General features: G+C 48.1%; 1 long non-coding RNA gene across 1 annotated transcript; it reads right to left on the reverse strand.

Annotated features, from left to right (window-relative positions):
• Positions 1–676: 676 nt before the first annotated feature.
• On the reverse strand, positions 677–21122 carry LOC123788202 (uncharacterized). Its single transcript, XR_006778446.2, has 6 exons — positions 20966–21122; positions 19323–19438; positions 18608–18717; positions 18430–18517; positions 996–2702; positions 677–901 (listed from the first exon to the last, which is right to left on the reverse strand). It is a non-coding gene; the product is annotated as an uncharacterized LOC123788202 (long non-coding RNA).
• Between the last annotated feature and the right edge of the window lie 5909 nt (positions 21123–27031).

The following is a 27031-nucleotide window of genomic DNA, read 5'->3' on the forward strand; positions in this document are numbered from 1 at the left end:
CGGGGAGGGGAGGCATTATTCTGCCACAGAGACCTTGCCCAGGAGTGTCCGGGAGCAAGGACAATTTTGTAGAAACCCCTCCCTCCATAGGTACACAGGGAGAGAATAAGAGCGACTCAGGGGAGCCCCCTGCTGGACTCTTAGAGGACAGCACTCTTAAGCAATCTGGCCTGTGTCTTGCGCTTCTCTCCCCACTGTCCTCCTCACTCTGCACAGGTGACAGCTGACCTGCCCTGGGTGAAAGATTAGTGGGGAACCCCTCAGCTCTGCTCCACTCCCTCACTCACCCGGCTTTCGGTTCTACCTGTCCCTCCCCCTGCCGGCGTCTTTGGCCCAGGCAGGGCTGACCCAGCCACTCGGTGTCCAAGAGCCCGGGACAGATGGCCACTGTCCCCTGCACTGGAAACAGCAACCGTGCTGGTGACCAGGAGCAGCTTGGCTGCAGCAACCCCTACGCAGTGTTCCCAAACTTCTGATCCACAGAACTACAAGGACTCCTAGGGATCTAGGAGGGATTCTGGGGCTCCAGGTCAGGCCGCCGGGCTCTCCATCTCTGGGCTCTAGTCTGGAGCTGAGGCTGATTATGACCCTCACTGTGGGACATCTGCTTGGTGCCTTCATTGTGTTCAGGGCACACAGGGAAGTGGGAGAAAAACCTGTGGGCCGCCCATACCTGCTCACTGCCCACAGCCTTTCTCATCCCTGTTGCTCAGTGCGCAAGTGGCTGCCGCTGAGTTCCGGGAAGTGTCCTGGGGGCTCACACACGGCCGTCCTTTCTCTTCTGGTCCCCTGGCACTGGGTGTGTCGCTGTACCCCATTTTCTATGGTCCTGAGTATGGTCTGCTGACTCAGCTGTCCTCACCGTCTGGGGCTCTTGCTCAGAAGTTGACTCTGTCCAGCACTGGAAACGTATGGATTATTATGTTAGTTCCTGGGACCAGCTTCCCTCCGGGAAAAACCTCAGGGTCCCCCCCTTCCCCAAAACTCTTGCTCACCCCATCTCCTGATTCTTTATGTGCACCCCCAAACTATAGCTATCTGGTGGAGACCACTTCACTGGGCTCAGGGCTTCACTGTGGAACAGAGGCTGCATCCTGAAGAGGAGGCTCACGGGCAGTAATGAGTCCCCTGTCTGTGATGAGGGGAGCATGGGGTGCAGTTGTCTCTCTCCAGGGTCCCCTTTCTGTAAGTGCCCCTAGTCCTCAGGCAGCGGGGGGTGCTGTGGGCCCTGCTAGCACCCCCAGGGCACAGCTGCTGCTCATTCTCAGCCCTGGGCAGAGAGCCCTGTCTCTCCAGCTGAGAGGAGCAAGTAGGAAGCAGAGCTCCGGGGACATGTCCATGACAACCTAGACCCTTCCCCTGCCCCTCCTCCCTCTCTGCCCAGGTGATCTACTGTCAGCCATTTCCTTCTTATCTGAGGGGCATGACGTGACAATGGCTTCAGACTCACCATTCCTGTGTCTCTCTCCCTTTATTTCCGGGCCCTGGGCACAGTAGGCAGTGTCTCGGGAATCTCGGTGTTGGGGTATCCTGGACACAGAGGTACCTGCCTTGCACTGGGCAGGGCAGCATCTTTGGACCATGAGGCGCAGGCTGGTATCAACAGCTCCCTGGTGCTGCCCCCCAAACTGTGATGCCCGGAAGTTCTTGGCACTCACCTCATTCCAATACTGTGGTTATGCTTGCCACTTCAGTTCGTTGTGGAGGGAATCATCTTAGATTCAACAGAAAACTTTGAGCCTATTTAGAACAACGATCTGTTCATTGAATAGGTGTAAGAAGTGACCTCCTAGGCTTCCCGTGTGAGTTCTATTCCTTGGGAAGCTGTCTTGATGACTCATCGCATGTCTTCAGGGGCTACAGATTAGCCGTGCTTTTCTGCCTGGCTTTGGACATGCAGCTTAACCCCTCTGCAGAGGTGACTAAGCTCCCTTTACAAGTTTGGACTAAATGGACAAAGGCCAGTTAAGTGCTTGAGACACGTAGGGGAGCATGGAGGGTGGGGGGTTCTTTGGAAGGGCCTGAGAGACTGTACAATGAGCAACGGGCCAGGAGGGTAGTGACACACAGGGAAGCACTGCTGTGTATCCCACATCCCCTAGGTTCTGCTAGAGACATCCAGCCCCTTGGACGTCTGTGATTTAAGGAAAAAATGGCAGGCACACAACACAGAACCGAGAAAAGAATGCCCATGACGGCGGTTGACTGGGGTTGGCTGTGACAGTGGGGGCCATAGCTGTGATGAGAATGGCCACAGCAAGGACCTCAGAGCTGCACAGAGGCTCGTGCTTGCTAAGAGAGGAGGTCTGTACCGAGGACATGACCCAGTAATGTGGGGCCAGGCCAGCAGAAGGCCGCCACGCAACACTTATTGACAGGTAACATGACAAATACATTCCAAGGACCTTACGTGAATAATACTTCTCTCTGGCCTCACGAGCGCCCCTTGAGGATGGTACTGGAATTACTGTCACTCCTATTTCAGACGGGAGGAAAGAGGCTCCTTGAGCCTGGGTCACGTGGTGTGAAGGGCAGGACTGGGCATGGAGTAGACTGTGCAGATTCAGATCCCGCACCATCCCCAGTGTAGAGTGTTGTCCTCATTGTCCTGTCCCCAGAGAATCTCCATCCTGTTCACCAGGTGCAAGGGGGCGTGGTGAGTGAGAACCTCACATCCTCTGTCTTCATGGATCCTAATTATTCTGGGGAAGATACACATTAAATAACGACATAATAAATTGTCCCCTAATAGGAGATCCCTGAAACAGACCACCTGGGCACAGCTCTGGTCGGGGAGATCTTGGGAGGCTCAACTGTAGGATACTGTTGCTATCCTGGGTCATATTACTCATTATGCTGTTTTAAGAAAATTCCTTTGAGGAGCACCTGGGTGGCTCAGCTGGTTAAGTGTCTGCCTTCAGCTCAAGTCGTGATCCTGGGGTCCTGAGATCCAGCCCTGCATCGGGCTCCCTGCAATGGAGAGACTGCTTTCCCCCTCTCCCTCTGCACCTCCTCCCTGCTCATGCTAATTTATATTTAAAAAATCTTTATAAATAAATGAATAAAATCTTCTTTTAAAAAAGAAAATGCCTCCAGAAAGGAGACTAACTTCTGTTTTTAAGTTTATTTGTACATACTTGACCTAACAGTACGCACACAACTGCAAGATGGGTTTCCCCCTGAGCTGCAGTTTACATTGAACTGTGTGTGTTATAAATACCCAAGGATAATCTGTCATGCACTGTGGCCTGAGGATATTCAAAAGGATATGATTTGTCCAATGACTTCAATGGAGATGGCAGCTGACAGACCCTGAATTTCTCCCCTCCGAATAAAGCCATGAAGAAACGGTCACAAATTGCCACTATCGACATTTTCAGAATTCTGGAGATGAATGGAAGCTTGTAGCAACAGAGGGAATGTGGATTCCAGAAAAACAGCCGCTGAGTCTCAGTCAGAACCATGAGTTTTGTGCTGTTCTCACCTGCCTAGCCCCCGTGCCCTGCTCGGTGTCTCCACAGCCGTCCAGAAAACTAAGAGCCCACATTCACAGTGAAAGTCGGCCACGTGGCAGTCAGCCACCAGAGAGAGCAAGGGGGTTCTGGAGCCTCCGCAGAACCTCATTCCTAGAAAAGAATCACTACTGGACCTATCTGGTGGGTCTCTGCCAGACTCCACTTCTTCAGCGGTCTGTCTTTAACCTGATTTGGAGCTTTCCAGAACAAAGAGGCCTTTCCGCTGTCAAAATGGAACAAAACAAACGTACAGGCAATTGTTTAATTTGGGGTTGCTTAACGTGACGGATAATAGTTGGAGCAAGCAGTAGGCTAGCAAAAAGCTTAAGAGCTGAGAAATGAAATTTCCATAGGGACTTTGGAAAGCTCTGACTTAGTCCTAGAATGTGTGCAAGTGTAAGGCTGTACGCGTGCTCAGGAAAGACTTGACAGGCCCCCATGTTGTCCCCTTGGGCTGACCTTGATGTCCTGCAGAAGCAGCAAGTGAGGGTTACAGCAATTCTCAGCTGTAGCTGAGTTTTGAAGACGTGATTCAACAGGCCCACAGGACCCCTCAGCCAAAACGGAGTGACGTCCCAGTTCCAGGCTGTTAATGAAATCTCTATCCAGTCAATGGCTGGACCACCAAGTAGCCTAGCAGGGACTGCAGTGGTCACACATGACCAAGCGTACAGACTTTGGAGAATGAGTTCAGAAAAGCCACTCACAAGAAAACAAGAAATAACAAAAAAATAGCAAAAACGTGCAGTCCTGGGGAGGGGCCAGATATGATTCCCAGAGTTGCTGTATTATTTTGAATGTCCAGTTTATGGCCCCCACCCTCAATAATAGTCATAATAAGAGACCTACAGGTAAATTAGAAAGTCTGGCTCTGTGCAGAAAAGAGCTGGCATAGCAGGGTTGAGACGGCTTTCCTTAGAAAGGTCTACTTCCTCGATTGGCCACTGGCTGAAGTCTGGGAACATGGAATCAGGCGTGTCCCCACCATCCTTTGGTAAGAGTGGCTTGCTGTGCTCAAAGTTGTGTGAACACTGGTTTATGCTGAGAATCTCTTCCCTGCTGGAATTCTGGCATTCAGGCTATGTGCTAAGTGACTGGTCCCCACTAAAAACCTGTGGGTGCCCAGTGTCTCTAATGAGCTTCTCTGGAAGACAACAGTTCATACATGTTGTCTCAAGTTATTGCTGGAAGGATGAGATGCACTTGTGTGACTCCATTGCAACAGGATTCTTGAAAACCGATGCCTGGTTTTCTCTGGACCTCCTCCCATGTGCCTTTCTCCTTTGCTTCTTTTGCTTTAGTGGGCTTTCATGGTAATAAATCACAGCCATCAGCATGACTACATGCTGAGTTCCCAGAGAGTCACAGATGTGGGGGGTGCTCTTGGGCTGACCCTCAACCCCCCAGTACAAAAGCTGTTCCTGAAAGAAGTCCAGACATTGGACAAATACTCTTTGTTTTTTTAAAGATTTTATTTATTTATTTAAAAGGGAAAGTGAGAGAGAGAATAAGTGGGGGATAGGCAGAGGGAGAAGCAGACTCTGGGCTGAGCTCAGAGCCCCATGTGGGGCTCTATCCCAGGATCCTGAGATCCTGACCTGAGCCAAAATCAAGAGTCAGTCGCTCAACTGACTGAGGCACTGAGGTGCCCCCAGACAAATACTTTGTATCAGCTATTTTAAGTATGTTCAAAGACTTAACAGAGCTCATAGCTTAAGAACTAAACTATGAGTACAAGAATTAAGTCTCTCCAAGTATAGAATAACAATGAAAAAGAAGTAAAGGAGAACCAAATAGAACTTCTGGAGTTCGAAAAGCATAGTCATGGCTGAAAATGTCACTAGAGGGGCTTGTATTGGTTTCCTGGAGCTGTCATCACAAATGATGACACACTACAAGCCTTCAGACAACAGAAGTTTCCTGTGACGCGCTTCTGTGTGAAAAGCTGGAAGTCTGAGGTCAAGCTGTAGCCTAGGAAAGAGGCAGGGAATGATGCCTCCTCACCTCTTTCTCGCTTTCAGTATCCTTCTGGACACCCCAGCTTTCCCTGGCTTGCAGCTGCAGGTACCCCCACCTCTGCCATCACATGGCCTTCGCCCCTGGGTCTGTGTGTCCAAACCTCTCTTGCTCTCATGAGGACAACAGCCTTTGGATTAGGGCCCGCCCTAATCCAGGGTAACCTTATTCTAACTTAATTATATCTGGCAAGAGCTTACTTCTGAATAAGGACACTTTCACAGGTACTGGGGGTTAGAACTTGAATATCTGATTGAGGGGGAAAGGGACAGAGTAAACCCTGTTTAACTGAACAGCAGATTTTGATGGAAGGAAGACAGAACCATCCTATTTAAGGATAGAAAAATTGAGATCTGGTCTGACGGATGGTAAATTAGAAAAATAAGGGTGGGAAGAAAATACAGAGCTACCAAGGACCTGCAAAACACTATCAAGCATACCAATGTATGCACCGAGAGAGTCCCAGAAAGCCATGAAAGAGAAAGGGAACAGAGAGAATATGTGAAGGAGTAAGAGCCAAGCTCCCACCAAATTTGATGAAAAACAGTAACCAAAACGTTCAAGAACACCAAGTGCGATCAACTCACATCACCGTCCGATAGTTCAAGGCCCAAGACAAAGGGTTGTGAGAACAACAGAGAAGGGACTAATCGTGAACAAAGTCTCCTCGGTAAGATTAACAGCAAATTTTCATCAGAAACCATGGAGGGATGTGGGATGAGATAAAGTGCTACAAGACAAAAACCTGCCAACCGAGAATTCTGTGTCTAGCAGGGATGTCCTTCAGTAATACAGGAGACATGAAGACATTCCAGATAAACAAAATCCGAGTGCATCCATTGCTATCACCAGCCTTGCAAGAATTAGTGAGTCCTTCCAGCTGAAAAGCAAAGACAGCAGAGGAACTTAATTCTACAGGCAGAAGTAGTTACGTAGGTAAATAGAAAAGAAAGTACAAATGGGTAAGTCCATAAACACAGATGGATAAGAACATAAAATGAATATAGTCTAAGCTTATAAACAATATATTTTCTTCTGATTTCAAATATAAATGTGTAGTAAATATTACAAATATGGATAAATTATATATATTATAAATAAATAAAATATATATGTTAATGAGCACATGATGTATAAAGATGTGATTTGAGTAACAAAAATGGCAAAAAAGAGAGGACAATGATCGGAGACATTAAGAGTCAGGTCTCTGTATGCCACTGAAATTAATTTGGTATTCATCGGATTAGAATGTTAGCAATGAGGGGCGCCTGGGTGGCTCAGTCGTTAAGCGTCTGCCTTTGGCTCAGGGCGTGATCCCGGCGTCCTGGGATCGAGCCCCACATCAGGCTCCTCCGCTAGGAGCCTGCTTCTTCCTCTCCCACTCCCCCTGCCTGCATTCCCTCTCTCGCTGGCTGTCTCTCTCTATCAAATAAATAAATAAAATCTTAAAAAAAAAAATGTTAGCAATGAAGATGTTAGTTGTAATCTCCAGTGAAACTACCACGTATACCTGGAATATCTAGTAAAAGAAATGACATGAGAATTTAGTTGGTACACTAGAAAATAACTAACACAAAAGAAAGCAGGACTGGAGACCATAAAGATATAACACATACAGAAAACAAACAGAAAAATGATAGATTTCAGTGCTACCTGATAAGTAATTAACTTAAATGTACATGAATTATACATCCAAGTAAGAGGCAGGTGCTGGCACAATGGATACAAAATTACATTCTCTCGCTCTGCCATCTGCATGAGAGTCATGCTTTAAATCCAAGACATAGGGAGATGCAGGTAAGATGGTGGAGGAGTAGGGGTCCCCTTTTTCAGCCGGTCCCCTGAGCCGAGCTGGATAGGTACCAGATCATCCGGAAAACCCGCGGAAGCTTCCTGAGACGCAGGAAGATACATCTGGATCTCTACAAGTGAACATCTCCAACACTGAGTATTGAGGTACGAAGCGGGGAGCCGTGAATCCTCGCACAGATATCGAAGATAAACGGAAGGGGGAGGGAACCTCCACGCTCGGGCACCAGGAAGCGGTGGCCACCTGCACGGGGGAGCGGGCCGGACTCACGGACCAGCACCCGTGAGAGAGCGGACTGAGACTGTGAGCCCGGGAATGCATGCGTGTCCAAACTGAAAACTGGCACTCCGGTGTGCTCACTGGAACCGGATTGAGACCGGGAACTCAGGAGCGCAAGCGCGCGCGACCAGACTGAAAACCTGAGCTCTGGAGCGCGGGAACCTCACTGAAACAGGGAGCTCGGGAGCGCGCAGGGGCGGCTGGCGGCTGGCGGTGTTAGAAACACAAAGGACAGAGATGTGCCGGCGCTGGAAGCGAGGGCTGGGATGCCGCTGCAGGGTTTTTAGCAGCACCAACACAAACAGAGTTAAAAAGGCCAGGAGAGCTCAGTGGAGAGCTCAGAGGCTGGGATACGGCCACTGCTGCTCTGACTCTCAGAAGAGCCACAGAAAACCGCCAGGGAAAGCCACCAGAGAACAAAAGCCTGGAAATACCAGCTCATATTGTGCCCATGTCCATCCCCCCTCGGAAGGGAGACTCTACGCGAACAGGGTTCCCTGAGTATCAGCACAGCAGGCCCCTCCCCCAGAAGGCAGGCTGAAAAATCAAGAAGCCCACATCCCTAAGGTCCCTATGAAACAAGAGCCCACTGCCTGGGTCCTGGTCAATAATTTAGGCTCTGGGCAACCCCGCAACCTCTCCTCATCAGAATGACAAGAAGGAGAAGCCCCCCCCCCCCCCGCCCAGCAAAGAAAAGACAATGAGGCTGTGGCCTCTGCCACAGAACTGATGGATATGGATATAACCAAATCATCAGAAATGGAGTTCAGAGTAACAATGGTCAAGATGATGTATAGACTTGAAAAAAATATTAACGAAAATATTAACGAGAATATAGACTCTCTAAGGGCGGAAATGAGAGCGAATTTGGCAGAAATTAAAAATGCTATGAATCAAATGCAGTCGAAACTAGATGCTCTGATGGCCAGGGTGAATGAGGCAAAACAAATTAGTGAATTGGAGGATGGGATGATAGGAGAGAAAGCTAAAACAGAAACGTGGCTCAAAAAAATCCAATCTCGGGGGCACCTGGGTGGCACAGCGGTTGAGCGTCTGCCTTCGGCTCAGGGCGTGATCCCAGTGTTCTGGGATAGAGCCCCACATCAGGCTCCTCTGCTGGGAGCCTGCTTCTTCCTCTCCCACTCCCCCTGCTTGTGTTCCCTCTTTCACTGGCTGTCTCTGTCAAATAAATAAATAAAATCTTAAAAAAAAAATCCAATCTCAAGAATGTAGGTTACGGGAGATTACTGACTCAATGAAACGCTCCAATGTCAGAATCGGCATCCCTGAGGGGGTAGAAAAAGAGAGAGGTTTAGAAGAGATATTTGAACAAATTGTAGCTGAAAACTTCCCCAATCTAGCAAAGGAAACAAGCATTCATGTCCAAGAGGCAGAGAGGACCCCTCCCAAGGTCAACCATGACAAACCTACGCCACGTCACATCATAGTGCATTTCACAAATATTAGATCCAACAATACAGTATTGAAGGTGGCCAGGGCAAAAAAAGTTCTCACATACAAAGACAAAAATATTAGGATTACGTCAGACCTGTCTACACAGACCTGGAATGAGAGAAAGGGTTGGGGGAGCATTTTCAAAGCTCTTTCAGAGAAAAACATACAGCCAAGGATCCTTTATCCAGCAAGGCTGTCATTCAGAATTGATGGAGAGATAAGGACCTTCCAGAATTGCCAGTCACTAACCAATTTCCTAACCACAAAACCAGCCCTACAGGAGACATTAAGGGGGGTTCTATAAAAGTAAAAAGGCCCCAAGAGTGATACAGAACAGAAATTTACAATCTCTAGAAACAAAGACTTTACAGGCAACGTGACATCATTAAAATCATATTTCTCAATAATCACTCTCAATGTGAATGGCCTAAATGCTCCCATAAACGCCACAGGGTGGAAGATTGGATAAAAAGACATGACCCGGGGCACCTGGGTGGCACAGTGGTTAAGCATCTGCCTTCGGCTCAGGGCGTGATCCTGGCGTTATGGGATCAAGCCCCACATCAGGCTCTTCCACTATTAGCCTGCTTCTTCCTCTCCCACTCCCCCTGCTTGTGTTCCCTCTCTCGCTGGCTGTCTCTATCTCTGTCAAATAAATAAATAAAGTCTTAAAAAAAAAAAAGACATGACCCATCCATTTGCTGTCTACAAGAGACTCATTTTGAACCTAAAGATACATCCAGACTGAAAGTGAAGGGATGGAAAACCATTTTTCACGCCAATGGACCTCAAAAGAAAGCTGGGGTAGCAATTCTCATATCAGACAGATTAGATTTTAAACTAAAGACTGCAGTTAGAGATACAGAAGGACACTATATTATTCTTAAAGGATGTATCCAACACGTGGATATGACAATTATAAATATCTATGCCCCCAACAGGGGAGCAGCAAGATACACAAGCCAACTCTTAACCAGAATAAAGAGACATATAGATAAAAATACGTTAATAGTAGGGGACCTCAACACTCCACTATCAGCAATAGACAGATCACCTAAGCAGAAAATCAACAAAGAAACAAGAGCTTTGAATGCCATACTAGACGAGTTGGACCTCATAGATATATACAGAACACTACACCCCAGAACAACAGAATACTCATTCTATTTGAATGCACATGGAACGTTCTCCAGTATAGATCATATGCTGGGTCACAAAACAGGTCTCAACCGATACCAAAAGGCTGAGATTATTCCCTGCATATCCTCAGAGCACAGTGCTTTGAAACTGGAACTCAATCACAAGGAAAAATTTGGAAGAAACACAAACACTTGGAAACTAAGAACCATCCTGCTCAAGAATGATTCGATAAACCAGGAAATCAAAAATCAATTTAAACAATTTATGGAGACCAACGAGAATGAAAACACAACAGTCCAAAACCTATGGGATACTTCAAAGGCAGTCCTAAGAGGGAAATACATAGCCATCCAAGCCTCACTCAAAAGAATAGAAAAATCTAAAATGCATTTTTTATATTCTCCCCTCAAGAAGCTGGAACAGGAACAGAAGAACAGGCCTAACACACACACGAGAAAGCAGTTGATCAAGATTAGAGCAGAGATCAATGAATTAGAAACCAGGAGCACAGTAGAGCAGATCAACAGAACTAGAAGCTGGTTCTTTGAGAGAATAAATAAAATCGATAAGGCACTGGCAAGACTTATTCAAAAGAATAGAGAAAGGACCCAAATTAACAAAATTATGAATGAAAAGGGAGAGGTCACAACCAACACCAATGAAATAGGAAGGATCATTAGAAACTTCTATCAACAGCTTTATGCCAATAAATTAAATAATCTGGAAGAAATGGATGCCTTCCTGGAAACCTATAAACTACCAAGACTGAAACAGAAAGAAATTGATTTTTTAAACAGGCCAATTAATTATGAAGAGATTGAAGCAGTGATTAAAAACCTCACGAAAAACAAGAGTCCAGGGCCTGATGGATTCCCCGGGGAATTCTACCAAACATTCAAAGACGAAATAATACCTATTCTCCTGAAGCTGTTTCAAAAAATAGAAACAAAAGGAAAATTACCAAATTCATTCTATGAGGCCAGTATCACCTTGATCGCCAAACCAGGCAAAGACCCCATCAAAAAGGAGAATTACAGACCGATATCCCTGATGAATATGGACGCCAAAATTCTCAACAAGATCCTAGCTAATAGGATCCAACAGTACATTAAAAGGATTATCCATCACGACCAAGTGGGATTCATCCCTGGGATGCAAGGTGGTTCAACATTCGCAAATCTATCAGTGTGATACATCATATCAACAAGAAAAGACTCAGGAATCATATGATCCTCTCAATTGATGCAGAAAAAGCATTTGACAAAATACAGCATCCTTTCCTGATTAAACACTTCAGAGTGTAGGGATAGAGGGCACATTCCTCAATTTCATAAAAACCATCTATGAAAAGCCTACAGTGAATATCATTCTCAATGGGGAAAAGCTGGAAGCCTTTCCCTTAAGATCAGGAACACGACAAGGATGCCCACTCTCGCCATTATTATTCAACATAGTACTAGAAGTCCTTGCAACAGCAATCAGACAACAAAAAGGGATAAAAGGTATCCAAATCGGCAAAGAAGAAGTCAAACTGTCTCTCTTCACAGATGACATGATACTCTACATGGAAAACCCAAAAGAATCCACTCCCAAACTATTAGAAGTTATAGAGCAATTCAGTAATGTGGCGGGATACAAAATCAATGTTCAGAAATCAGTTGCATTTCTATACACGAATAATGAGACTGAAGAAAGAGAAATTAGGGAATCCATCCCATTTACAATAGCACCAAAAACCATATGTTACCTTGGAATTAACTTAACCAGAGACGTAAAGGACCTATATTCTAGAAACTATAAATCACTCTTGAAAGACATTGAGGAAGACATAAAAAGATGGAAAAATATTCCATGCTCATGGATTGGAAGAATTAACATAGTTAAAATGTCCATGCTACCCAGAGCAATCTACACTTTCAATGCCATCCCGATCAAAATACCAATGACATTTTTCAAAGAACTGGAACAAACAGCCCTTAAATTTGTATGGAACCAGAAAAGGCCCCGAATCGCCAAGCAATTGTTGAAAAGGAAAAACAAAGCTGGGGGCATCACGTTGCCGGATTTCGAGCTGTACTACAAAGCTGTGATCACAAAGACAGCATGGTACTGGCACAAAAACAGACACATAGACCAATGGAACACAATAGAGAACCCAGAAATGGACCCTCAGCTCTTTGGGCAACTAATCTTTGACAAAGCAGGAAAAAACATCCAGTGGAAAAAAGACAGTCTCTTCAATAAATGGTGCTGGGGAAATTGGACAGCTACATGCAAAAGAATGAAACTAGACCACTCTCTCACACCATACACAAAGATAAACTCCAAATGGATGAAAGACCTCGATGTGAGACAGGAATCCATCAAAATCCTAGAGGAGAACATAGGCTGCAACCTCTTTGGTATCGGCCACAGCAACTTTTTTCATGACACATCTCCAAAGGCAAGAGAAACAAAAGATAAAATGAACTTGTGGGACTTCATCAAGATAAAAAGCTTCTGCACAGCCAAGGAAATAGTCAAAAAAACTAAGAAGCAGCCCACAGGATGGAAGAAGATATTTGCAAATGACACTACAGATAAAAGGCTGGTATCCAAGATCTACAAAGAACTTCTCAAACTCAATACACAAGAAACAAATAAACAAATCATAAAATGGGCAGAAGATATGAATAGACACTTTTCTAATGAAGACATACAAATGGCTAACAGACACATGAAAAAAATGTTCAAAAGCATTAGCCATCAGAGAAATTCAAATCAAAACCACACTGAGATACCACCTTGTGCCAGTTAGAATGGCAAAAATTGACAAGGCAGGAAACAACAATTGTTGGAGAGGATGTGGAGAAAGGGGATCCCTCTTACATTGTTGGTGGGAATGCAAATTGGTACAGCCACTCTGGAAAACAGTGTGGAGGTCCCTTAAAAAGTTAAAAATTGGGGGCGCCTGGGTGGCACAGCAGTTAGGCATCTGCCTTTGGCTCAGGGCGTGATCCCGGCGTTATGGGATCGAGCCCCACATCAGGCTCCTCCGCTAGGAGCCTGCTTCTTCCTCTCCCACTCCCCCTGCTTGTGTTCCCTCTCTCGCTGGCTGTCTCTATCTCTGTCGAATAGATGGGTGGGATCTTTAAAAAAAAAAAAAAAGTTAAAAATTGAGCTACCCTATGATCCAGCAATTGTACTACTGGGTATTTACCCCAAAGATACAGACATGGTGAAGAGAAGGGCCTTATGCACCCCAATGTTCATAGCAGCATTGTCCACAATAGCTAAATCGTGGAAGGAGCCGAGATGCCCTTCAACAGATGACCGGATTAAGAAGATGTGGTCCATATATACAATGGAATATTACTCAGACATCAAAAAGAATAATTTCTCAACATTTGCTGCAACATGGACGGGACTGGAGGAGATAATGCTAAGCGAAGTAAGTCAAGCAGAGAAGGACAATTATCATATGGTTTCACTCATTTATGGAACCTAAGAAATAGCAGGGAGATTGGTAGGAGAAGGAAGGGAAGAATGAAGGGGGGGTAATCAGAAGGGGGAATGAACCATGAGAGACTATGGACTCTGAGAAACAAACTGAGGGCTTCAGAGGGGAGTGGGCTGGGGGAATGGGATAGGATGGTGATGGGTATTAAGGAGGGCACGTATTGCATGGTGCACTGGGTGTTATACGCAACTAATGAATCATGGAACTTTACATCAAAAACCAGGGATGTACTGTATGGTGACTAACATAATAAAAAAATTAATAAATAAAAAATAAAATAAAATAAATCCAAGACATAAAGAGATTGAAAGTAAAAGGACGGAAAAATATATGCCAAGCAAATAGTCACCAAAAGAGAACTACACTGGCTTTGTTAATATAAGGGAAATAAGTTTTATGCAAATTTTTTCTAGACACACATAAGAACATGCTATGGTGACAGAAGCATCCATCCTTCAAAGAGATCACTGTAAACATTTTGCACTTAAGAAGAGAGCTCCAAATACATGAAATTAAAAAGAGAAGCAGACCTGTCAACACTAGTCGTTGGAAACTTCACTACTGGACTGCTAATAGTAAAGAAAATCTGTCACTTCTTGTGACGCTCACATCTGCACTGTGGGGTGGGCAGGTAGGGGCTGTGATCTATATTTTATGACTCAGGGCACTGACATTTAGAGAGATTAAGTGACTCACTCAGAGTCATAGCCCTGATGAGCGATGGCTCTGAGGCAGGGGATATACAGATGTCTCCCTGGGAATAGAGATCCCTGACCACGGGGGTATGAGATAGTGCCCCAGCCCTTTCTCTCCTCCCTTGCCCACATCCTCCTGCCCCAAGGTTGCTGGGAGGAGACAGCTGGCACCCTAAGGAGGTGTTGTCCCGAGAGAATGGCTCAAAACCCGACCCAATTCCTGGCTCTTCAATCCCTGACCCAAAACACAATGCCTTTCCCCCATGATGGACGGGGGTGGGGGTGATCCAAACACGTCTCCATCTCCCCCTCCCCCTTTGCCCCCCAGCACTTGATGCTACCAGCTGCCTTGCTGGTGGTCAGGTGACCCCCCGGAATGACCACTGGTCTGCTTGAATCCCAACTGTCTCAGAACCCAGAACATTCTAAACCAACTGCCCACGTGACAGTTGCCCAAAGAATTAGCTTCATAGTCAACTGACCAAAGCTGGGTGATGAGCAGTTAACGTCAGCTAGGAGAGGGGTCTGCGGGGCTGGTGCTCTGGTGGCTTAATGAAGTCTACAAACCCCCAGGGCTCGCTGACCAAGGATCTGACTCAAACTCTGAGCAGCCAGAACGAAGGCATGGCTGAGAGCAGGCAGGGGCTCCCTGGCTCTGAGTGTGCACCGTCCCTGCTCCTTCCTTCCTCCCTGACATCCAGTCTCTGCTGTACAAACTACAGTCCCTCCCCTGCAATCTCCTTACTGAATTTATTCCCGCAGCGCCTTCAGTGGACTAGTCAGTGGGGTGATAGTTGTGGCTCTACCCTGTTGTTTGGCCAGAAGCCCATTGTGATGAGGCTGGGGCAGTGCTGGGGACAGCCACTAGATTTTCTGACCACAGATGATTTTCTTGTGGGTCCTGTGCTTGAATCCCTCAAGATCTTCTCTTTTGTAACCATGGCTCTTTGTGAGCCATGATCCTGGAAAGTGCACCACCATGGAGAGAACGTTGATACGCCACTGGGAGAAGACCCTGGGAGTGCATTCATTCATTCCCAGGTCACACTCCCGTTTTTGTTCACCCGTGCCTGGGAAGCCAGCTGAGTCCGAGCTGGGCTCAGAAGAGGGGTGCTGCGATGTGGTGTGCGCTTACCACCCCCAGCAGACTGGTGTGTGGGGATGCGACTTCACTGAGATGGACAGTACAGAAAAGATAATATAGGGGACAGTGACCGGGAGCATGGGAGCCGCTGTCGGCTGCCTGGTATCCGATCATACTAGAAGCCACATGCACTTGGGAAAGTTACCTAACCCCTCTGTCCTCGGTTCCCTGTTCTGTGATATGGGGCCTGCTTCCTAGAATCACGCTAGAAAGCTTACTCTAAGAAAATCCAGATAATGCCGGAGGAATGACTGGGCCCTCCGAAGTGCTACAGAAGTGATCCTACAGGACACGTCTGGAAGAATAAGCAAGAAACGCAGGAGCGGCTGCCTCCAGAGAGGAAACGGGATGGCTGAGGGGCAGGGGGGGTGGAAGGTGACCTTCCAGCCTAAACACGTGCGGCGCTTTCCCGCTCAGGCAGAGTATCTGCCACCAGCCGCCCGCGGGATGCACGGGGCAGGGGCAGTCACCCGATTCCCTAGTTCATGGCACTGAAGTTCAGAGATTTTAAGTGACTTGTCCAGAGTCATAACACTGATGACAGATGGATCTGGGACAGGCATGCAGGTGGTTCCCTGGGGACAGAGATCCCTGAATGTCCAGAGTCCTCTAGATCGTGTTCTGGACTCCAGACCAAGGGCTACCCTCCCTCTGTTCCCTAAACTTTCCTTGTTGGGACAGGGGAGGTGCCTGTGACAAAGAAGGGCACATGCCTGACTTGACCTCCACCCACAGGTTTCAATCCCTGACCCAGAAGCTGTGACGTTTTCCTTAAAGGAGCCCCTTGAAGGGTCAGGGGGTCCAATCTCTGTCCCTCCTCCCTCAGCATCTGCCCGACGTGAGCTCCTGGGGATCTGACCAACAGTCCGCTCGGCCCCCACGTGGCTCAGAGTCAGTTGAGTCATTCCCTGGACGTATTCAGTTCTCTCCCCAGAGATGGATTTCTCTGGCCTACTTTTGGGAGCTGAGAGCGGATCAACTTGACCTTGTTAAAATCTTCATCTTTATTTTCTCCATCACAGACCCTGGGAAGGGCATTACAATAGAAAGAGCTGTTGACATCTCGCTATCAGAAGACCATAGAAAAAGGAGTGATAAGCTCATCCGAGTTCAAACTTTTGATCCCATGGTTCATCGTTTGCCTAGCAAAGCCACCTGAGTCAGAGAGGGCTTTAGGAAGGTCTTAGGGTTCATATAGCCTTCAAATACCCCACAGAGAATGTAAACTGATGCAGTCACTATGAAAAACAATATGGAAGTTCCTCAAAAAATTTACAAAAGACCTACCATTGGTTCTGGCCATTCCACTTTTGGATAATAAATCCAAAAGAACTGAAGTGTGGATTTCAGAGAGATAGCTGCCCATGTTAAGCAGCTCTATCCACCAAAGCCAAGGTACAGAAACAACTTAATGTCCACTGGCGAACGAATGGATAAAGAAAATGTGGTCTATGCATACAATGAGATATTATTCCACCTTAAAAGGAAGGAAATCTCAACATGTCATCTCCCTGAAAGGAAGTGTCTGGGGGTCCAATCTGTGTCCCTCCCCCCTCAGCATCTTCACACATCAGCTGTCCGAGGTGAGCTCCTGGGGATCTGACCAACAGTCTGCTTGGCCCCCATGTGGCTCAGAGTCCAGGCATTTCCAAGCCCACCTGACATATCTCTAGTGAATTAGCTTGGCCGTCACCCGCCAACCCCAGTCAAACGGTTAGTGCTGATTAATGAGGACAGTTTCCAGCTGCGCTGGTGTTTGATGGTGTGCTTCCTGTGAAAATTTATATTTTACATTGTTTTTAATTGCTGCTTACTCCACATATTGTGCAGTGCACATGTCTTAAGTGTATGGCTGTACAGTTTCTTACACACATGACTGCTGCCAACCCCCAGTCCCCCATGCAGATCGGCTCCAGTCCCCTGATAGCCTCTTCTAGAAGGACGTCACAGTTGTCCCAGATTTATTAGGCTACAAGCATGAAATCAGCTACTCCATGAATGTTCCAAGCACAACGATTATACATAATTGGCACAAAAATATTTGTGGCAGGGGCGCCTGGGTGGCACAGCGGTTAAGCGTCTGCCTTCGGCTCAGGGCGTGATCCCGGCGTTCTGGGATCGAGCCCCACATCAGGCTCCTCCGCTATGAGCCTGCTTCTTCCTCTCCCACTCCCCCTGCCTGTGTTCCCTCTCTCGCTGGCTGTCTCTGTCTCTGTCGAATAAATAAATTTTAAAAAATCTAAAAAAAAAAATATTTGTGGCAGCAGCCTGGAATGGTGGTGGAGCAGCGGGAGAGCTGGGAGAATCCCATTTCCACGTTGGGAGTGTGGCGGCAGGGCAAGGAAGCCGAGAGAAGCTTCCCAGAAGCATTTGGGCTTTCACAAAGTGAGCAGAGGGCGGTGCCCACACGAATTCAGCGACTGCTACCTTTGCTTCAAGGGCTGTCCTGTTTTTGTGTTTCATTTTACACAAAAACGTTTTAAAGATAAAACTAGCAGGAGATAAAATTCAGCTTCATGTGAAAACCTCCAGCATTAACTATAAAACGTATCCCTGCACTGTGTTAGCTGCTGGGACCAGAGGAGCCGCAGCGGGGCAGACCTGGGTCCTTGGCCTCCTGTCCCGGTAAACTCCCAGACACTTTGCAAGTCCAGGTGCTCTGAGGCCCTAGCTGACACCTACAGGGCACTCCCTTCCCAGGTGTCTAAGTGGCACCTGCAGCACAAACACAGGTGAGCCGCCCTGCTGGCATGAGCTCTCTGTCCTCCTCACTTTTCCCAGAAGTCTGAATTGGGAAGTCAGGGCCGTGGTCCCATACAAATATGGAGCAGATGTCAGTTTCCAGGACAGATGTTCCCAGCGCATCCTTCACTTACCTGCTCTGGTTCTTACCGCCCTCCTGGTTTCCTTGCGCGGTCACATGCAGAACGGCCACCAGGGGGCTCCCGTGAGTTTTGTTGCTTCCTGGAAGCGCCAAAGAGAAAGTTAGGGAAGCAATGGAGAACATGGGCACCGGTTTGCCTTCTGCTTTTCCTCTGTCCCCTCCACACTCACATTTCCTCTTGTTCTTCCCCTTTATCACCTTTTCCGTCCTTCGCCCCCTCTCTTGAGCCCAGGACAAGAGAATTTTTGACACCAGACTTCTGTGGGACCAGTCCTGACAGCTGGTGGGAAGAGAAGAACGGGGCATGTTCAGAACCCCATCCCGCCACCAGGGGCAGGAGAGCACGAAGTGGTGGTGGGGGGTGGGTGCCTGGGACAGAGCCAGGCTTCCGGAGCCCCTCTAGCGGGGTAGGGGGTCAGTCCTCCTCGCCACACCCCCCTGCTCCCTGCCCACCGCTCAGGGCTGCTCAGCACCATTCAGCGGAGCAGACCTGGGTCAGGAACCCCGGAGATGTTGGAGAGCAGTGAGGGGGGCTCTGGCAGGGGATTTTATAGACACTGGAGATGCGAGGACCTCCGGGGCCTGGATGGGACCGGGTCCCTCAGGATGGCAATCCTATCCAAACAGGAACAGGGAAGAGCTGCAGAGGGAGTTCATGGGTAGCGAAGCAAGAAAATGAAAAGGCGATGACAGAGGAGTAAATGACATGCACGGGTCTGCTCCCTCTGTCCCGTCTTCGACATCTGCAAAGTAACCCTCTGCATGGACCATGGCAGGAGTGGCCCAGGAGCGGGTGGCCTTGGGAAAGGACAGGGGACTGTCAGGGCTGAGGGGAGCACTCAGGTTCACTGCTCCAGGGATGACGTCCCTGACCCCAGAACTCACTTCTGTCCTCGGCTCTGCAGTCCTCCCTGGGGCCGTGATGGCTTCTCCTCTACCACCAGGGACGGTGTCTCTGATCTCCAATGCCCTTTTCCAGCCCTTGAGTTCCATACTGTGACCTGGAATGAAGGCCTGTATCGTCCCGTCCTTCCAAGAAGGCAGTCACCATGTCCATACACTTGCACGTGGGCCGTTGCATCCTCAGTATCCACAACTCACTGCTTGTCTTCCTCCTATCTTTCCTGCTTAGTGTTCCCTTCCCTCCTCCTATCACTTCCACCGACATGGGATCAGCACAGAGTTGATCACGTGTATGTTGCCCCCCTCCCTAATCAATCAGTTGATCAATGAACCAACCCAGCCAAACCCGGGGACACCTACCATAGGTCTGGGGTTGTGCTGGGCCCCGTGAGAGAGAATGGTGACCAATGCCATATATTGAGTACCTGCCCTATGCCTGGGGTGGCCTCAGTTTCTTGGAGATAATTAATCCCCAGAATGGCCCCATAAGGTTCCTAGCCATGTGGAGAGGATACACTGAAATGAAAACTAACTTGTCCAAACTCCTCTCCTCTGCCAGGGGGGTGACAGGGGCTGTGCAGCAGCTGCGGCCCCACCAACACCCGTGCCTGCCAGCGTTTGCCCCGAGAGCCAAGTCCTGGAAGGACTGGGGAGGCCCCGGGCAGGCCTGAGGGGAGGACCCAGGGTGGGCCGTGACCACGAGGTGGGGAGCGGGCCCATTGCTGTGTGGCTGGAGCGGCAGGTTTGACAGGAGCAGGGACTCTGGCTCTGGTGCTCAGAGCCTCGGTCCTGGGCCTGGCTGGTCCCAGGAGCTCAGTGGGACCGTGAGAGCCATTGTGTGCAGCCAACCCAGCAGCCTTCACACAGGCCTCTAGAATTCCCGCCAGCTGGGGAGGGTCTCCGGGCCGCTGCACCCGGGCCTCTCTCCCACGGAGCCAAGTGCAGGTCTTATTCTGGTCCCAGTATCAGGGATGTGGTGAGGAGAAGAGAGAAATGTGCTCCAGGATGTGCCTCTCACCTCACCTCTGCTGCAGAATGACTCGGGGAGCATTGCTCGCTATGAATGGGGTTAGAGCATATGGAGGCATTTGGTTCCTAGGCATGGGCTGAACCTAGCCACCACTGGGCCTCCCGCGATAACAGGGCTATAATGTGTGCCCTGTGACGACACTTCTTTGCCTTGTCTTTTCATTTCCTTGCTTTTCTGTTCTTTTCTATGCTTTCTTTTCGCTTTTTTCTTTTTCTTCTTCTTTTTTTTTTTTTTTTTTTTGAGAATGTGGACAATGGCCATTGTGCAGTGGCAGTGGGATACACCTCCTGGAGAAATATGCAATCTCTCCCTCACTCTTTCCATCTCTCCCTCTCCACCTCTCTCTGTCTGTGTCTGTCTCTCCCTGTCTCTCACACAAAAACACACACTCACAATCACACCACATAGAGCCACAAAAGACACCCCAACCCCAAGCCTCATGCACACATACCCACACCGCACACAGGGAATGCAATGGCTTCCTAGGACTGGAGACTCATGGACACACTTTTTCACCTGGGAAATCTCCTGTCCCCCACACCCCACAACACAATCAGGGCGGCTCGCCAGACTGAGGATTGCAACGATGTCCCACCTGCATTACCATCTAGAGTTTTGTCTCAGGAAGAGGCTGATTTCAGAATACATATCACTTTCACTGGTTGCTGGTGTCACCTGCAATTACGGAAAAGAGGACACCGTGAGGCTCAGGTCCTGCTATACACTGTCTGTCTGCCTGAGCTTTAGTTCCCTCAATGACTAAAGGAACCCAGATGGAACACAGTGGTTGAGCCCAACACCCCCAAAGTAAGTGAACTGGATGCCTTAGGAAGTTGTTTTTCCTGGGGGACGTGTCTGTCCAGTGCATTCAGGACGGTGACTACAAAATGCTTCATCCAAGCAGGAGAAAGTGTTGCTGAGGGACAGGATCCTACCACAGCGTTTAGAACCAGGTTTGGTGTCACCAATGGTAAACGTCCCCTCGAATCAGCTAACGGTTGGCAAGAGACAACCACTCAACGCTCTCCCTACCAGGGAAATTACATGTGTATAATCTCAAAAGTACATATAGCTTTTTACATAAAATCTGTATATAAAAATAATTTCATTTCCATATACAAGCAGTTGACATTAGGAAAACGAATTTTGTTTTAGTATTATGTTCAATTTGCCAACACAGAGTATACTGTCTGATTTTCATCTGAATTTGATTGGAAAGAAACCCAGAAAGCAACATTTGTTCCTGGGGGAAAGACAGGCAAGCTCACCTTCGCAAGAGGCAAGCCCTCCTTGTCTGTAACATTCCGAAAGAGCCATGGCCAAACTGCACCATGCTCAGGCACACCTAGAAGGACACAGAGTACCTGCCAGCGTATTGGTGGTGCTGCTCAAGAATGATGTGGGGACAGGCACCTGGGTGGCTCAGTCGGTGAACCCTCTGCCTTCAGCTCAAGTCAGGACCTCAGGGTCCTGGGATCGAGTCCCGCATGGGGCTTCCTGCTCAGCGAGGGTCTGCTTTTCTCTCTCCCTCTGCCCCTCCCACCTGTTTGTGCTCTCACTCTCTCTCTCTCTCTCAGATAAAATCTTAAAAAAAAAAAAAAAGGAATAACTCGGGGAGTATTGCTCACTATGAATGGGGTTAGAGCATATGGAGGCATTTGGTTCCCAGACATGGGCTGAACTCCACCGCTGGGCCTCTCGCGATAACAGGGCTATAATGTGTGCCCTGTGACGACACTTCTTTGTCTCGTCTTTTCGTTTCTTTGCTTTTCTGGTCTTTTTTTTTTTTTTTTTTTTTTTTTTTTGAGAATGTGGACAATGGCCATTGTGCAGTGGCAGTGGGATACACCTCCTGGAGAAATATGCAATCTCTCTCTCGCTCTTTCCATCTCTCCCTCTCTGCCTCTGTGTCTGTCTCTCCCTGTCTTCCACACAAAAACACACACAATCACACCACATAGAGCCACAAAGGACACCCCAACTGCAAGCCTCATGCACACATACCCACACCACACACAGGGAATGCAATGGCTTCCTAGGACTGGAGACTCATGGACACACTTTTTTACCTGGGAAATCTCCTGTCCCCCACACCCCACAACGCAATCAGGGTGGCTCGCCAGACTGAGGATTGCAACGATGCCCACCTGCATTACCATCTAGAGTTTTGTCTCAGGAAGAGGCTGATTTCAGAATACATATCACTTTCACTGCTTGCTGGTGTCACCTGCAGTTACGGAAAAGAGGACACCGTGAGGCTCAGGTCCTGCTACACACTGTCTGTCTGCCTGAGCTTTAGTTCCCTCAATGACTTTAGGAACCCAGATGGAACACAGTAGTTGAGCCCAACGCCCCCAAAGTAAGTGAACTGGATGCCTTAGGAAGTTGTTTTTCCTGGGGAACGTGTCTGTCCAGTGCATTCAGGACGGTGACTACAAAATGCTTCATCCAAGCAGGAGAAAGTGTTGCTGAGGGACAGGATCCTACCACAGCGTTTAGAACCAGGTTTGGTGTCGCCAATGGTAAACGTCCCCTCGAATCAGCTAACGGTTGGCAAGAGACAACCACTCAACGCTCTCCCTAAAAGGAAAACTGTATGAGATATATGTATAATCTCAAATGTACATTGTCTGATTTTCATCTGAATTTGACTGGAAGGAAATCAAGAAAGCAACACCTGTTCCTCAGACAAAGAACGTCTAGCTCACCATGGCGAGAGGTGTGCCTTCTCCGCTGTCTTCCTTGAGGAGTTCTAACACATCCTCCAAGGCCTCTAGGACACAGAGTACCCGTCAGCACATTCCTGTTGTTGCTCAAGAATATTCATGGACTGTTGCTTGATACGGACACGAGGCTGGGGTGTATGGAGCCAGCTGGTTACCATGCATGGACTGAAGTGCCCCTGCCGGGCCACCCACCGCAGTAAGGCTCTAAAGTGCGCAGTGTGATAACACGGCTTTGGAGAAGGGTGATATCGTGCAGTATCTGTCTGACATATCTCCTAGAGAAACACATTTCTCTATCTTTCACGGTCTTTTCTCTCTCTGTCTCTGTCACTCTTTGTCTCTGTCTTTGTCTCCCTTTCTCTTGCTCTATCTCTCAAACACTCACAATCACACCACATAGAGCCACAAATGACACCCCAACTCCAAGCCTCATGCACACACACCCACACCACACACAGGGAATACAATGGCTTCCTAGGACTGGAGACTCATGGACACACTTTTTCACCTGGGAAATCTCCTGTCCCCCACACCCCACAACACAATCAGGGCGGCTCGCCAGACTGAGGATTGCAACGATGCCCACCTGCATTACCATCTAGAGTTTTGTCTCAGGAAGAGGCTGATTTCAGAATACATATCACTTTCACTGGTTGCTGGTGTCACCTGCAGTTACGGAAAAGAGGACACCGTGAGGCTCAGGTCCTGCTACACACTGTCTGTCTGCCTGAGCTTTAGTTCCCTCAATGACTTTAGGAACCCAGATGGAACACAGTGGTTGAGCCCAACGCCCCCAAAGTAAGTGAACTGGATGCCTTAGGAAGTTGTTTTTCCTGGGGGACGTGTCTGTCCAGTGCATTCAGGACAGTGACTACAAAATGCTTCATCCAAGCAGGAGAAAGTGTTGCTGAGGGACAGGATCCTACCACAGCGTTTAGAACCAGGTTTGGTGTCACCAATGGTAAACGTCCCCTCGAATCAGCTAACGATTGGCAAGAGACAACCACTCAACGCTCTCCCTACCAGGGAAATTACATGTGTATAATCTCAAAAGTACATATAGCTTTTTACATAAAATCTGTATATAAAAATAATTTCATTTCCATATACAAGCAGTTGACATTAGGAAAATGAATTTTGTTTTAGTATTATGTTCAATTTGCCAACACAGAGTATACTGTCTGATTTTCATCTGAATTTGATTGGAAAGAAACCCAGAAAGCAACATTTGTTCCTGGGGGAAAGACAGGCAAGCTCACCTTCTCAAGAGGCAAGCCCTCCTTGTCTGTAACATTCTGAAAGAGCCATGGCCAAACTGCACCATGCTCAGGCACACCTAGAAGGACACAGAGTACCTGCCAGTGTATTGGTGGTGCTGCTCAAGAATGATGTGGGGACGGGCGCCTGGGTGGCTCAGTCGGTGAACCCTCTGCCTTCAGCTCAAGTCAGGACCTCAGGGTCCTGGGATCGAGTCCCGCATGGGGCTTCCTGCTCAGCGAGGGTCTGCTTTTCTCTCTCCCTCTGCCCCTCCCACCTGTTTGTGCTCTCTCTCTCTCTCTCTCTCAAATAAAATCTTAAAAAAAAAAAAAGAATAATTCGGGGAGTATCGCTCACTATGAATGGGGTTAGAGCATATGGAGGCATTTGGTTCCCAGACATGGGCTGAACTCCACCACTGGGCCTCTCGCAATAACAGGGCTATAATGTGTGCCCTGTGACAAGATTTTTTGTCTCGTCTTTTTGTTTCTTTGCTTTTCTGTTCTTTTCTTTTTTTTTCTTTTTTTGAGAACGTGGACAATGGCCATTGTGCAGTGGCAGTGGGATATACCTCCTGGAGAAACATGCAATCTCTCTCTCGCTCTTTCCATCTCTCCCTCTCCGCCTCTCTCTGTGTCTGTCTCTCCCTGTCTTCCACACAAAAACACACACAATCACACCACATAGAGCCACAAAAGACACCCCAACCCCAAGCCTCATGCACACATACCCACACCACACACAGGGAATGCAATGGCTTCCTAGGACTGGAGACTCATGGACACACTTTTTCACCTGGGAAATCTCCTGTCCCCCAACCCCCACAACACAATCAGGGCGGCTCGCCAGACTGAGGATTGCAACGATGCCCACCTGCATTGCCATCTAGAGTTTTGTCTCAGGAAGAGGCTGATTTCAGAATACATATCACTTTCACTGGTTGCTGGTGTCACCTGCAGTTACAGAAAAGAGGACACCGTGAGGCTCAGGTCCTGCTACACACTGTCTGTCTGCCTGAGCTTTAGTTCCCTCAATGACTTTAGGAACCCAGATGGAACACAGTGGTTGAGCCCAACGCCCCCAAAGTAAGTGAACTGGATGCCTTAGGAAGTTGTTTTTCCTGGGGGACGTGTCTGTCCAGTGCATTCAGGACGGTGACTACAAAATGCTTCATCCAAGCAGGAGAAAGTGTTGCTGAGGGACAGGATCCTACCACAGCATTTAGAACCAGGTTTGGTGTCACCAATGGTAAACGTCCCCTCGAATCAGCTAACGATTGGCAAGAGACAACCACTCAACGCTCTCCTAAAAAGGAAAACTGTATGAGATATATGTATAATCTCAAATGTACATTGTCTGATTTTCATCTGAATTTGACTGGAAGGAAATCAAGAAAGCAACATCTGTTCCTCAGACAAAGAACGTCTAGCTCACCATGGCAAGAGGTGTGCCTTCTCCGCTGTCTTCGTTGAGGGGTTCTAACACATCCTCCAAGGCCTCTAGGACACAGAGTACCTTGATATGGACACGAGGCTGGGGTGTATGGAGCCAGATGGTTACCAAGCATGGACTGAAGTGCCCCTGCCGGGCCACCCACCGCAGTAAGGCTCTAAAGTGCACAGTGTGATAACACGGCTTTGGAGAAGGGTGATATCGTGCAGTATCTGTCTGACATATCTCCTGGAGAAACACATTTCTCTCTGTCTCTCTTCCCCTCACTCTGTCTCTCTCTCTTTCTCGGTCTCCTCTCTCTTTGTCTCTGTCTTTGCCTCTCTGTCTTTGTCTCTGTCTTTGTCTCCCTTTCTCTTGCTCTCTCTCTCTCTCTCTCTCTCTCTCTCTCTCTCACACACACACACACACACACACACACACACACACACACACAGTCACACTACACAAGAAACATAACCCCCAAGCCTCATGCACACACACCCACACCACACACAGGGAATGCAATGGCTTCCTAGGACTGGAGACTCATGGACACACTTTTTCACCTGGGAAATCTCCTGTCCCCCACACCCCACAACGCAATCAGGGTGGCTCTCCAGACTGAGGATTGCAACGATGTCCCACCTGCATTACCATCTAGAGTTTTGTCTCAGGAAGAGGCTGATTTCAGAATACGTACCGCTTTCGCTGGTTGCTGGTGTCACCTGCAGTTACGGAAAAGAGGACACCGTGAGGCTCAGGTCCTGCTACACACTGTCTGTCTGCCTGAGCTTTAGTTCCCTCAATGACTTTAGGAACCCAGATGGAACACAGTGGTTGAGCCCAACGCCCCCAAAGTAAGTGAACTGGATGCCTTAGGAAGTTGTTTTTCCTGGGGGATGTGTCTGTCCAGTGCATTCAGGACGGTGACTACAAAATGCTTCATCCAAGCAGGAGAAAGTGTTGCTGAGGGACAGGATCCTACCACAGCGTTTAGAACCAGGTTTGGTGTCGCCAATGGTAAACGTCCCCTCGAATCAGCTAACGGTTGGCAAGAGACAACCACTCAACGCTCTCCCTAAAAGGAAAATTGTATGAGATATATGTATAATCTCAAATGTACATTGTCTGATTTTCATCTGAATTTGACTGGAAGGAAATCAAGAAAGCAACATCCGTTCCTCGGACAAAGCACTTCTAGCTCACCATGACGAGAGGTGTGCCTTCTCCGCTGTCTTCCTTGAGGG

The sequence above is a fragment of the Ursus americanus genome, chromosome 30 (assembly GCF_024610735.1).
Source record: "Ursus americanus isolate L20-20 chromosome 30, mUrsAme1.1.p, whole genome shotgun sequence".
NCBI classification, from domain to species: Eukaryota; Metazoa; Chordata; class Mammalia; order Carnivora; family Ursidae; genus Ursus; species Ursus americanus.